General features: G+C 31.7%; 1 long non-coding RNA gene across 1 annotated transcript; it reads left to right on the forward strand.

The window, feature by feature from the left end:
• Positions 1-963: 963 nt before the first annotated feature.
• LOC108376511 (uncharacterized) lies at positions 964-1,547 on the forward strand. Its single transcript, XR_001849266.1, has 2 exons — positions 964-1,021; positions 1,495-1,547. It is a non-coding gene; the product is annotated as an uncharacterized LOC108376511 (long non-coding RNA).
• Positions 1,548-12,412: the final 10,865 nt, after the last annotated feature.

The following is a 12,412-nucleotide window of genomic DNA, read 5'->3' on the forward strand; positions in this document are numbered from 1 at the left end:
ATTTCTTATTTAGTAAATCACATGCAAAATGAATTTCATTTGTGGCAGCGGGAAAAACTTGAAATATATTAGCGAATATTTGAAGCTGAATGATAAATAAATTACCAAAAAGAAAGAAAGAAAAAACCGAGCAAACCACAATGAAATGTGGCAAAGGGCTGGCAAAAATGAAGTTCAATTTTACAGCCGTTTATGTAACAGTTGCCAATTGCTGGCTGCTGAATTTTGTGAATACTTTACATGGGTGTGGATATTTCTACGCACACATGCGCATTAGAGAAAAGCTACCCTTAACGGTTAATAAATACGGCAAAATTCACATTCACACACACCCACAAATCCACAATGGGGCGCAACACCTGCCCTGGCTGTGTGCGCGATAAACGAAGCTCCATACACACACAGAGAGTGAGAGAGAGAGCGAGCGGCTCCACTTTTAACACAAATACATACAAAGCCGCCTTCAAGTCGCATCACTGCGATCGCTGCCTGTTAAACCCGTTTCTTGCGTGTGCTGCTGGGCTGGCAGGTTTTGGGCACGAAACGCACCTACAGCACAACTCCGCGTCCGCGTCTGCGTCTCCGTCAACAATTCAGCTGGCTTTGGAGCAATCGAGTGAGCACACTGTGCTTGCTGTTGTTATTTGAAGATGTTCACATTATTATTTTATTTATTTTTTTTTGCTGCCGATGATGCGAACGATTTCATTGCTGATCGCTAATGAAACGTTGTACTCAGCGTCAGCGTTAGCATCGACGTTTGCGCCTGCGCACCACTACACACCTGATTATTTATATATGTACATGTTTGTATGTATAGTTGGCGTGGCAGATCGTCGCATTGTTAATTTTGTTGTTAACAAAAAAAAAAAAAAAAACAAAAAGATGTTGTTTCGCAGTTTGGGCTTTTGTTGAATTTCGCAGTCTTCATTTATATTGGCAAGCAGCGCAACGAGCATCTTCAGTTCTCACAGATCGGTCCAAACGGTACGGTCTAGCAAAGTAAAGATTTTTTGAAATTGTAATTTCCAGCATAACAATTTAGTATAGTTTATTGTTTTTTTTTTCTAAGAAATTTAACACTTAACAGTTATTTTAAAAATACTAAGCGGCAAGAATTGAGTTTATTTAATAAAAGAACTTAGAACAAAAACAATTTGAAAAAAAATTTTTTTCGTTTAAAGTTGAAAAAAGGTTTATCTAAACCATTGTGCCTAAAAACATTCAAAGGACAACAACAACAACTTGCAACAAGACTGTGGATTACTAAATCACAAAAAAAAGACAACGAAAAACAAAAATAACGAACATTTGTGCAGCAAACATAAAATTTGCTTAAAAGTTTTTAAAAAAATATTCATTGAAAAAGACTTTAAAAAAACATTTCTCAAACGCCAGATGGATTAAGTGTTAAAACAAATATATGTTTGAAGTGAAATTTGACGCTGCCGTCTTAGTTTATTAATTTTTTATTTTCTTTTCTTTCTTCCGAAGATTTTTTAATAGATCGCCTAGAACTTTTAGTAAAATAATTTTCCTTGCTTTAAGCATACAATCAAGAATGGCGCGTGCAGTACTTTGCATGGTAAGTTTTTAAAAATAAGAAATCTTAAAAATATTGAAAATTTTATAAAAAAATTTTGAAAATTTTATAAAAAAATTTTAATAATTTTGTAAGGTTTGTAATAATTTAATCAAAAATTAGTTTTTATGCAATTTTTATTTCATTTATGCATGTACGTAAATATTTTTATTGCGAAAGTTTTACAAAATTGATTTTAAAGGTCCAGGGCTTTGAAAGATGTTCCTAGCAAAATTAAAAGGTTTTTAGTATTCTTACTCCTTGTTATTATTTTTTATTAATTATAGTTTATTTTTTATCACTTAATAAACTCTTTAATTTTTTTTTTAATTATTTTAAACTTATTTACTTATTTTTTTTTTTAATTTTTCCGAGGTTAATAATTTTATTTTTTTATTTTGGCTGCTAATTCATTTTATATAAAATTACCATTTGATAGGAGCAGACGCATTTATACTTTCCAAAGTTTGAATGAAAGTAGTGAAACTCTTAAGGCAAGTTTTCACCATGTCAAATTTTGTCGACAAGACATATCGACAGATTTTGCTCAATTTTCTTATCGTCTAAAGCTGGCAGATAGTGGACTTAGCAACGATTGTGTTTTCACTTATTTGAAGATCAATATTATAAAACTAGCTTTAGTGAGAACAGCGCTTAAGGCGCTGAAAAAATAATACATAATAAGGAAACCAAGCTTTGCTTTAGTGTAGTAAGCTCAATGCTTTCCTTAATCGTATTTTTAATATTACAGTTTTTATTTTAGCTTATTTCAAAAAAGGTTGTCTAGCAGAGTCATATACGCAGGCACATATTAGGTGGCGCCTTAACGTAATGATGTACGCCCTTACCTAAGTCTATACATGTGTATATACATATGATGTAAAAAATGTGCATACATACATACGTAAAAGTACGCCTACGAAAAATTGTATGTGTGTACAAAAGAACACATACTCACATATCGCTACCTTAAGCTGCACCTTTTCAGCTACTTTTTTTCAAAATTTAGTTTTTGATGCAGAATTACAGATAATGCGTAGCCACAACGATTTTTCGCCTCTCCAGAACAATTTTAAAAAATTCGACTTGGTACCTTTTCACTTAAAGGTAACGATATCTATCAAAACTCAACTCAAAATATAGCCGGTGTTTTATTTTAATTGTCTAACACAAAATATGTACACACACTGCTTTTGTTGCTGAAAGCATCATAGCTTTGTATTGTTGTTGGGTTTTTACTTTGCAGCCACATTAGCAGAACTATAAATTGCATTCTTTCGATAAGCCGTCAACGTATGCACTTTACTCAGTCAATAGCTTAGTTATGTATGTACTATGTAGTATGTCTAGTAGGATTTTGAATAGGTTTTAGTCTCTATGCGGAGCTTAGAATGGCTTTACGGTCATTTCGCTAAAATACATATTTACATAGTAAGTATTTCATATTTTTACAATGTGCGCGTACAATTCTGTCAAGTAGAGATTGTCATTTTTTCTGTGATAATTTTAGAATATGAGCATTGGGGAGAGGGCAAAAGTAAGGTGGAAAAATTTGTAATATGTATGACAAGATATGGCATCAAGTGATGTGCAATATGACATCATGTGATGTGATGCAACACGATGTGATATATACATACATACAAATGTAATATATTTATATGTTTTTGCTGGCTATTAAAAATGGTCTAATGGTTGTGTCAACGCGGTAAGAATTATTACAAAACGTTAAATCTTATGACATGCCATCAAATGATGGCTGTTTAGTACATTCAAAGCTGTGTTAAAGCCTGTTCTTTTACAAAAAAAAAATCAAGTTGATAGTGCAGCAAATCGATGGATAAATAAAGAACTAATAAGTGGTCATATGAAAATGCGCAAAGATTTTTTGTATGAAAAATGAGCAGGAAAGAATGTTACTCATACGCCATGTATGTATACCTGAAAATATTGCGAAGACTTATCCATAGATACGGTGACCAGATTTCTGTGGACAAAAATCGGCACATTTCTGAAGTATCGAATCTGAACATACAATTTTGTTAGATAGAATAAAAAAACATAACATCTTTTAATATACAAAGTTTTATTTAAGACAAAACAAAGAGAAAAAAACTTGAAAAGAATTATCGCAAAAATTTATACACACAATATGTACGGTGGCGATAGTGTAAATAGGGAAATTACATTTTAGCAAGTTTTGGGTACTTTTCTTTGTTTAAAAATTTTTATTATTTGAAAAAAAAACGTTTAACTTAAAATTTCAAATTTTGTAGAAGAATTAGAAAAATTCGATGAATTCTAACAAATATTGATAAAAATTTCAAAATTTGTGCCTGCAGTTTTGAAGCCCATTGAATTTTGAAATTTGCACTTCGTTTTTCTAAGAAATATAATTAAAAAGCACACAATTTTGATAAAACTTTGTAGAGTTTGGAAAATTTTTGTACGAAGTTTTATTTACATGATTTCTGTTATGCAACGAGCTTTACTTTCATAAAAAATAATGTTTCTTCCCTATCTATATTTTCGCCACTGTATCTACACCTTATATTCATGAACAGTTTATAGTATTATTTTTTACAATTCAACTAAATTCAAGCTAGAATCGTTTCATTAAAAAAACCAAAAATTTAACAGTTAATTATAAAAACCTTGACAAGGATGATGACTGCAATAAGCGAGAGTACCAGTTCATAGAAGGAAAATAAAGGATGATTTCTATGTTTATGGCTCCTCTAACTGTATTCTACGTTCTTTGTGATAGCGAAAGTGCTGCTAAATTTGTATGAAAAATTGTTTTTGTGCCAGAGTACAGGAAGACTCTTGTCAAATTAATAAAGAAAACACTGAAAAGCGGGATTTAAGCGGTACAAATACGAAAAATCGGGACACTCATACGTCCCGAATTTTAAGAAATATTCAGCGGGACAATGTTCTCAAAATCGATACTGTCCCGCCAAAATCGGCACGAATGGTCACCGTATCCATGGAATAAAAAATTAACTCTATTTTCGGAATCAGTGAGAAATTCTGTATACGTATTGGATAGTGGCGTCCGTTGAATTATTTTCCTTTAAACCAGTGTTATTTTTCAGTTTAAAACCTAACTTAAAATCTATAACTTTGGTAACGATAATATCGATATATGCAGATACATACGTATATCGGCAAAAGCAGAGAAGTATATCGATAACGCTTTGTTAAAATATATCGTTTAATATATCAGCGATGTTATGAATAAAAATGCCAACGCGATATTAAAATTTTAAATCGAAATATGTATACATATACATACATATGTATATCGATAAAAAAGCTTTAAGTGTATTTTCCCAAATCTACTCGCACCTAACTTGTTTGTTGCCTTCCTTTCTCACCCATTCCATTAAATTTTGAGTATTTCTGCTTTTATTTCTCTACTTTTTACTTTGCGATTGTATTAACTAAGCACCGTTATAAATCTGTCAACACATTCTTAACGGTGCTCGCATACAAATTAATCCACCTCTGCTATAAATGTTAATGCAAATTCACACAATTATTTTATTTCATTGTAATAAAAAAAAAAAAACAAACAAATTATTCACTTCCACTCGGTCAGCACAGGAACGTGACAATCAAAAGCAGTTGCTGGAAGAGAATTTAAAAATGAGAAAGAAATGAAGATCTAAATATGTATGTATGTAGATATAAACATTTAACAATTAAATGAAGGTCAAACTTTTGTCTTTCTTTTTTGATGAGAATATGGTGGCTTTAGCAGTTTTTGTGTGCCATAAAATTAATTAATAACAAATCCGGTTGCTTTATATTACTTCCACAGGTTTTATTTTTAGTTTTGTTTTTTTTTTGCTGCTGTCGAAATCATGGCTGCTAAGTAACTTAACTGATATTTATGTATGCAAGGTGGGGTCTCAATTTCAAAGGAAAATCCAAGCGGAATAATTCGTGAATATATTGCAAATGCAATTTATATTTACATGCTCGCATCTTATGAACTATCTATGTGAGGAAAAAAAAACTGTAGCTGATGTGAAGATTAAAAGCTGTGGAACTAATTTTGTGCTCGTATCTATGTATGTATAGAAAAAGGTTTCGAAATAAGTAAATAGAAAAATTGATGAGGATATGCATAAATTTATCGATAAATATTTAGATATACTTCTCGGTAAATATTTAACTGGAGTTATCGAAGAATATTGTCGGTAGCAATATTGATAGGTATAAATACTTTGATCTAAGTACGATAGATTTATCGCAATAGGCCGATAGGTGTATCGATCGATTTATCGCTTTCTTTACTTTGAACCTTTATTAAGATATCGAAGAATTCGTCGATAGCGATATCGGAAGTATTTATCTATTAATGGCGATATTAAAGGGTATAAACACATTTATCCATAGATTTATCGCGAAGTATAAATATGTAGGTCGATAAGTGTATTAGATATCGATTTTTTAATACCTTTTTCATAGTTTCAACGGATACATTTACGAGAAAAACTTCAATAAAGTCTATCGAGCTGTTATCGAAGTGTAAGTAATTATAGTTAATGCGTAAAAATTCCGATCTCTATATAGCGAAAACAAATTATCGACACAAATTCCGATAATTTATCGAAATAAAGATGATAACAATTTTTATATTAATATCGATACTTCGTTATATTACCGATAAATATGTACATAATCGATAAATATTTAAAGAAAGTATGTCGATTAATATATTATTTGCATCCTAGCCGCTATCGATTAATGCCAATAAAAAGGTTTACCCTGCTCGAGTAGCCTGAAAAACTAAACCGACCCTCTCACTTTTTAAAACACTTCCGTTACATGAATCAGAAAAAAACCCTGCTCGTTGTATTTTTTTTTAATAAATATGCAAACAGCCTCTAAATTTTTTTTCGCATATTTCATCTCTAATAAACTTTTTTTCAATAGAAACACCAAATTGCTCTGCAAAATAGGACAACAACCGGATTTGCATTTTTCATTCATTTCACATCACCGATTGCCGAATTTACGTTGTATCTTTTTTGACATGCAAATACACAAATGGGTGGACTCAATAAAAATATGCTAAAATGATAAATGAAATGCGTCGATGTTTTTGTATTGAATTTTATATAATAAACAGCTGACACCGTTAGTTTGATTAAGGGGGTTTCATTTATACGATTCATTTGGTTATGCTTTGTCACATATTTTTTTGTTTTGGCATTTTCAGCGGAACTTCATTTTAATGGTCTCATCGATTACTTCAGCGCGCAGAGTTTTTTTTTTCCCTGCGATTTTGATTGTATTATTAATGAAGTTTGCAGCTGACGCAGAGTTGCTTGGAGTGTCACTTGCACATGGTGTTTTACAGCAAATTGAGCAAAGTGAGCAAAAAACAAAGGGAAAAAGAGTGTGCGGCAGATTTATGCCAACCCAGGGAAGAGGGTCAAGTTGAGAAAAAAATACAGTTACTTGTTTACTTTTCCCTTTTACATATAAGTTGTATCCACGTTTTGCACTTCGGTCAATGTTTCGCGTGGATGTCTTCAATCTAAAATTTATTAAAAAATAAAAATATTTATGCAGAAAAATCTGCTTTAGCTGCTTGGTTATGGCAGCATGTTTATTTTCTTGTAGTATTTTGCACCTCTGTCTTGTTAGTCTTTCTTGTTTTCCGCATTTTTAGTTGTATTTTTTTTTTTCTTTTGTTAATCAATTAGCAGACGCCAATGATTTGGGTACGACACCTTGGCACTGCCAAAATTTGCCAAATGATTAGTTAGCAACGCCTACTCAAGACATGACAAGAATTTTAATTTGTTTTGAATACATTGCACCAAAGGTCAGTGTCGATATGTAACTCTAGCAATGATAAACAGTGCAAAATTTTGTAAAAGATGTTAAAAAAAAAAGAATTTTATAATGTGCGTAAATATTGAGTGATTTAATCAGACTGTCGATTTTTTTATACATAAAATACAAGAAAAATTTGTCGACATGATTTTTTTTTTAATATTTCACCTTGTTTTTAATCTATGGCATTTACATACATACATACATAAAAATGTACGAAACACAGGATACACTGTCGATACCAAATAGCGACTCATTGGGGGTGCATAGTTTTCTCTTGAATGATATGTGGATTTGTGGTACGCTGGACCACGTATTCGTTGGTGAAAAGTGCCTCATCGCTGGTGATGATTTTTTTAATATTTTCCTTGAAAAATCTTGAATTCAGGTTATGACGGCCTGGTACCTACACACTTTATTTCACAGCAGCAAAATTTTCGGCCGAATGACCAGTAGGAAGACGCATGGATATTTTCGCGATTCCCACTGACCCAGTTTCTTCGAATTTTTGCACCAAATGGCTGCTTGTTGACTCAGATGGCCGGTTATATTGGTCGAAAAAATCACCGTTTTCATAAATTCGTTTTCATGTTTCGATAACTTTTAAGCGTTGTTCAACTGAGTGTCGCTCCATGAGTAAGTTTGCCAAAACCTGTAGTACCAATTGTCTAAAAAACCAGTAGTACCAATTGTCTAAAAAAAATTAACAAAAATGTTTAACTAAATTTAAACTTTGCATCACACTTGAATCAACCTATATCAGGCTAATCGAAAAGAGCTTCCAAGTTCACACCACGATTTTTGTGCACTACAACCGCCAATATGAGCGCAATTTTTCAACCACCTCAGAGCATCATGACTCAATATCAATGCCAGCTAAATACCGTGAGCACTTGTTTACAAACACTTAATTGTGTTTTTTTTTTTCTTTTTTAATATTCTCTATCAAATAAAAATATCGCACATAGTATTTGCGTAAAATATCTGCAAAAGATTTCAAGGTTGTACTTTTGTGCTTTAGATTAGTACGAGTGCAAATTTGGATGTTTGTGTTTGTTGTACATAAAAAAAAGATGAATAGAAAGACAAGCAACCCTACAGCAAAATACATTCGCAACGTAACGAAAGTGTGCAAATTCAATTATTGTATATCCACTTCTAAAATTTGCACCGCTCTGCCCTCCACGATCATTTATTTATTTATTCAATTTATTTTGTTGCAATTTTGTATTGGCTAAAATTTGTTAAATACACAAATAATATCAATTTTGCACTTGGGCGTCAATGCATTTGATTGGTAATTTAATTAACTGACGATTTTATGGCGATTCTAAACTTTTTCATTAGCCTGCTGAATTATTTTTTAATTATCTTTTGCACTTACATACATACATAATACATACTTACATATAATGCTGTAATTGATTGCTATGCTTGTGTGGGCGCCATTACATTCTCTTGATTGATGGCCCGTTTGGGTGGCTTGCTCTTATGCGGCCATTTAATTGGTTTCATTTTAAATGACAGCAATTCACTTTGTTTATTAGCCGAAAGCCAATTGGAAGTTGAAAATGTGATTTTCAGCGGATGAAAAATGCGCTTAACAACTCGCATGGCTGCGCAGCTTTAGGCTTAATTAGTGTTTGAGAAAATGAAATTTCGGATAAGTGTTTTAGGAGCTTCTAAATCCGTTGAAAGTTTTTTTTGGCATCCCTTATAATAAAGGAACATTCGAAGAGAATTTAAACTGAATTGGTCAAATTCGTGGAAGCAGCTACTACTTATTAGGCACTCCTGAAAATGGAACAACATTAAAAAAATACTTTCCATTTATATTTCAATAATTAAAAGTTATCAAGAACAACAAAGACATCATTTGACACTCTAACGAAAGGCAACAGCTTCTTGGAAGTCGCATTCCAAAATATTATAGCCCAACAGCACTTAAGAATTCTATAAAGTTATGCTCTCAAAGTGCTTTTTTTTGCATTAAAGTCTAAAAATACATACATATGTACGTACCTGAGAGATGACTAAAAATCATGTTGCTCTCAATCTCAAAATTATTGACAGCAGAAAACTTGAGTGTGTATTAGGTCGGTATCCACACTACAAAAAAAAAAGTTTTTAATTAACCATCTTCTTATTTGAAAGCTTAGTTTATGAGGATTTTGCCATCCTGGCCTTGTTACAAAACACACGAAATTCAGCTAACTTCATAACTTTTTATCTATGAGCCGACTTTAAGATGTGATATATTTATTATTTGAAAGTTATTTTTAGTGCTAAAGATCACTTAAACATTATGAAAAGGATTTATAACATACATACTAAAATTTACATATTTGTGGTAACGCTAGTTAAATTCAGTCGGTGATTTTACTGGTGAAGGAGGTAATTTACGTAGGTCAACTTAATACTAACACCATGAGCATGCATACAATACCTCAATATAACTAGATATTTTTTTAACTATATATCACAGCTTGAAGTTGATGTTCAAATTTGGCTAGAGCGACAATTTTTAAATTTTTATCCTACCGAAATTCTCTACAAACAAACTTTCAACTAGTTGTAAACTTTTCTCGTGACCCGGCCTAGTATATGAGCAGTGTGATAATTATGTCTAAGGTTAGGAATTCGACTTGCATTTCTACAATGAATCGATTAATTGGAAATTTTCTTACTCAGAAATTTTCTCTGAATTATCTGTCAAATCAACAACTTCCATCAGAACTTATGTTATATTGACATATATATGCAGATATGTAGCTGTGACCCGATGAAGTGACTGCTAATTAAATAAGATTTTAAATTAGATTACTGATTGTCGAGTTGGAATGCAGAACAGTCTTGCCAAGGAACTATATCTTCACTACAGGAGTTAATTCTAGCAAATCGAAATATGTATAACAGAAAGACTGTGCCACTCCTTAATCTTCCGACTTCATCTAGTCGCTTTTTTTTACTTAACTGTCATAACAGTTCATGGTCGTTTAGCATGCAGAATTTCATCCGCACCGATTTCTTAGTATTCCAAGTGCTTCACAGAAAGCACATAATTATGCATCTTCTTATATGCACAAGACATTACACAATTAAGAAGAAAAGTAAATCAGTTAACGCGGCTATCTTAACTGACCATCTACTGGATGCGTGCGAAAACAGATGAGTAAGACAACGAAAAACAAAAATGCACAGGTACGAGGGATAAGTATGTTGTTCTTTAATTAACCTGTGCTGCGCATATAATTTTTAATATATATATATTTTTTTAAGAATTCTTACGTAGTTCATTAAGATTTGCATAAAATTACAGAAGAAACATTAATTTTGAAGACTAAGTACGTGTATGTATTGATAGCTGAGTGCCATGCGCGCACTGATGTCTTTAAGGCGATAAATGTCAGGACACAATTTGGCTTAAAGCTTGAGTATAACCATTTGCTGTTATTGTATATTAGGGTAAAACACCAAAAAAAAATTGCGGGTTTTTCACAGGAATTATTAAATTTCTTATATATATATTAAGAAAATTTATTTTTAAAATTTAATTTTGGAGATATTTTCAAATAAAAAATTTTAATATTTTCCCCTTCGCTATACGTGGGTATTATTTATTTCAGTAAAACTCAACAAACTTAAACTCGGCAAAAAAGTAGGAGTTTTTTACATTTATTTTAATCCCCTTAAAAATATTTTCAAACTATAACTGTCTTAAACCTCTGTCTTGTAATTCATTTTGAACTAATTTAATACCTGAATTCAAGCCCACTTTTAATTTTTAAACATGTGGCAACCCTCCAACCTATAGTTTTCAAATTATCAAATGGCTTGAATTTAATTTTCTAAAGAGGTGGCAATTCTCTTAAAACTCTTTTGTCTAACACGTATATCGTAAAACATATATACATATGTATTTGAATCAACTAATTACCTTAATTCAAGTAAAATTTTAGTTTTCAAATAGGCGGCAGCCCTACTACTTGTAGTTTGGAATAAAGCCCTTTCAAAACCATTTGGATTGATATTCAAATTGTGCCTAATAATTTTTTTCAAATTACCAAATGGTTTGAATTTAATTTTCTAAATAGGTGGCAACTCTCTTAAAGCTCTTTCGTCTGAGACGCATATCGTAAAATATATATACATATGTGTTTGAATTAACTTATTACCTTAATTCAAGTAAAATTTGATTTTTCAAATAGGTGGCAACCCTACTACATGTAGTTTTGGAATAAAGTCTTTTTAAAACCATTTAGATTGATATACATTAATTACTTTAAATTATGCAATTGGCTTTAAGTTTTTAACAGCTTATATATAATAATATTCTTTAAACCCAAATTTTGTTTTCAAAAAATGTTAATGGCAGATAAAATTTAAAAGTTACTTGGGAAAATGGCACAACATTTTCAAAGTAAAGATTTTTTAACACTCTTTCGTTTGACACCGATCTTTAAATTTTTCTAAATCTGCACCCTTGTTTTTTTGTATGGAGACTGATGCACCCTATTGTACAAATTTAGTTGTTCTTATTTTATATCTACCTTATGATTCTGCTAGGTCTAGTGCGGTCTGTTGATAATGTAAATATGATAATGTTCATACCAACAGACCGACGGACGAACGGTGGGGTGACATTCCTACTCCAATTCATGCATGAAATTCCTGCTAATTGTTGATGCTCTTTTGCGGCTACTGTGTGGCTGTAGTTAAGCTTACAGCCTTACTACCTTTGTCTTCTTCAACTTGGCAGCAAATTCGTTGCTGACTAATGTTCGTGAAAATGTTTTGCTTTTGTGGCCTACGGAGCGCAATTTACGCATAATAATTAAAGTCACACCATCGCAATTTAAGTGCAGACGTGAAATCATGTCAAAAATCAGACAAAAAAAAACGCCAGTAAGTAGTAAAAATATAAGTTTATAATAACGGGTGATTTTTTTGAGGTTAGGATTTTCATGCATTAGT

This window comes from Rhagoletis zephyria, unplaced genomic scaffold (assembly GCF_001687245.7).
Source record: "Rhagoletis zephyria isolate East Lansing unplaced genomic scaffold, Rhagoletis_zephyria_1.1 Rzeph_scaffold_10577, whole genome shotgun sequence".
Lineage (NCBI taxonomy): Eukaryota > Metazoa > Arthropoda > Insecta > Diptera > Tephritidae > Rhagoletis > Rhagoletis zephyria.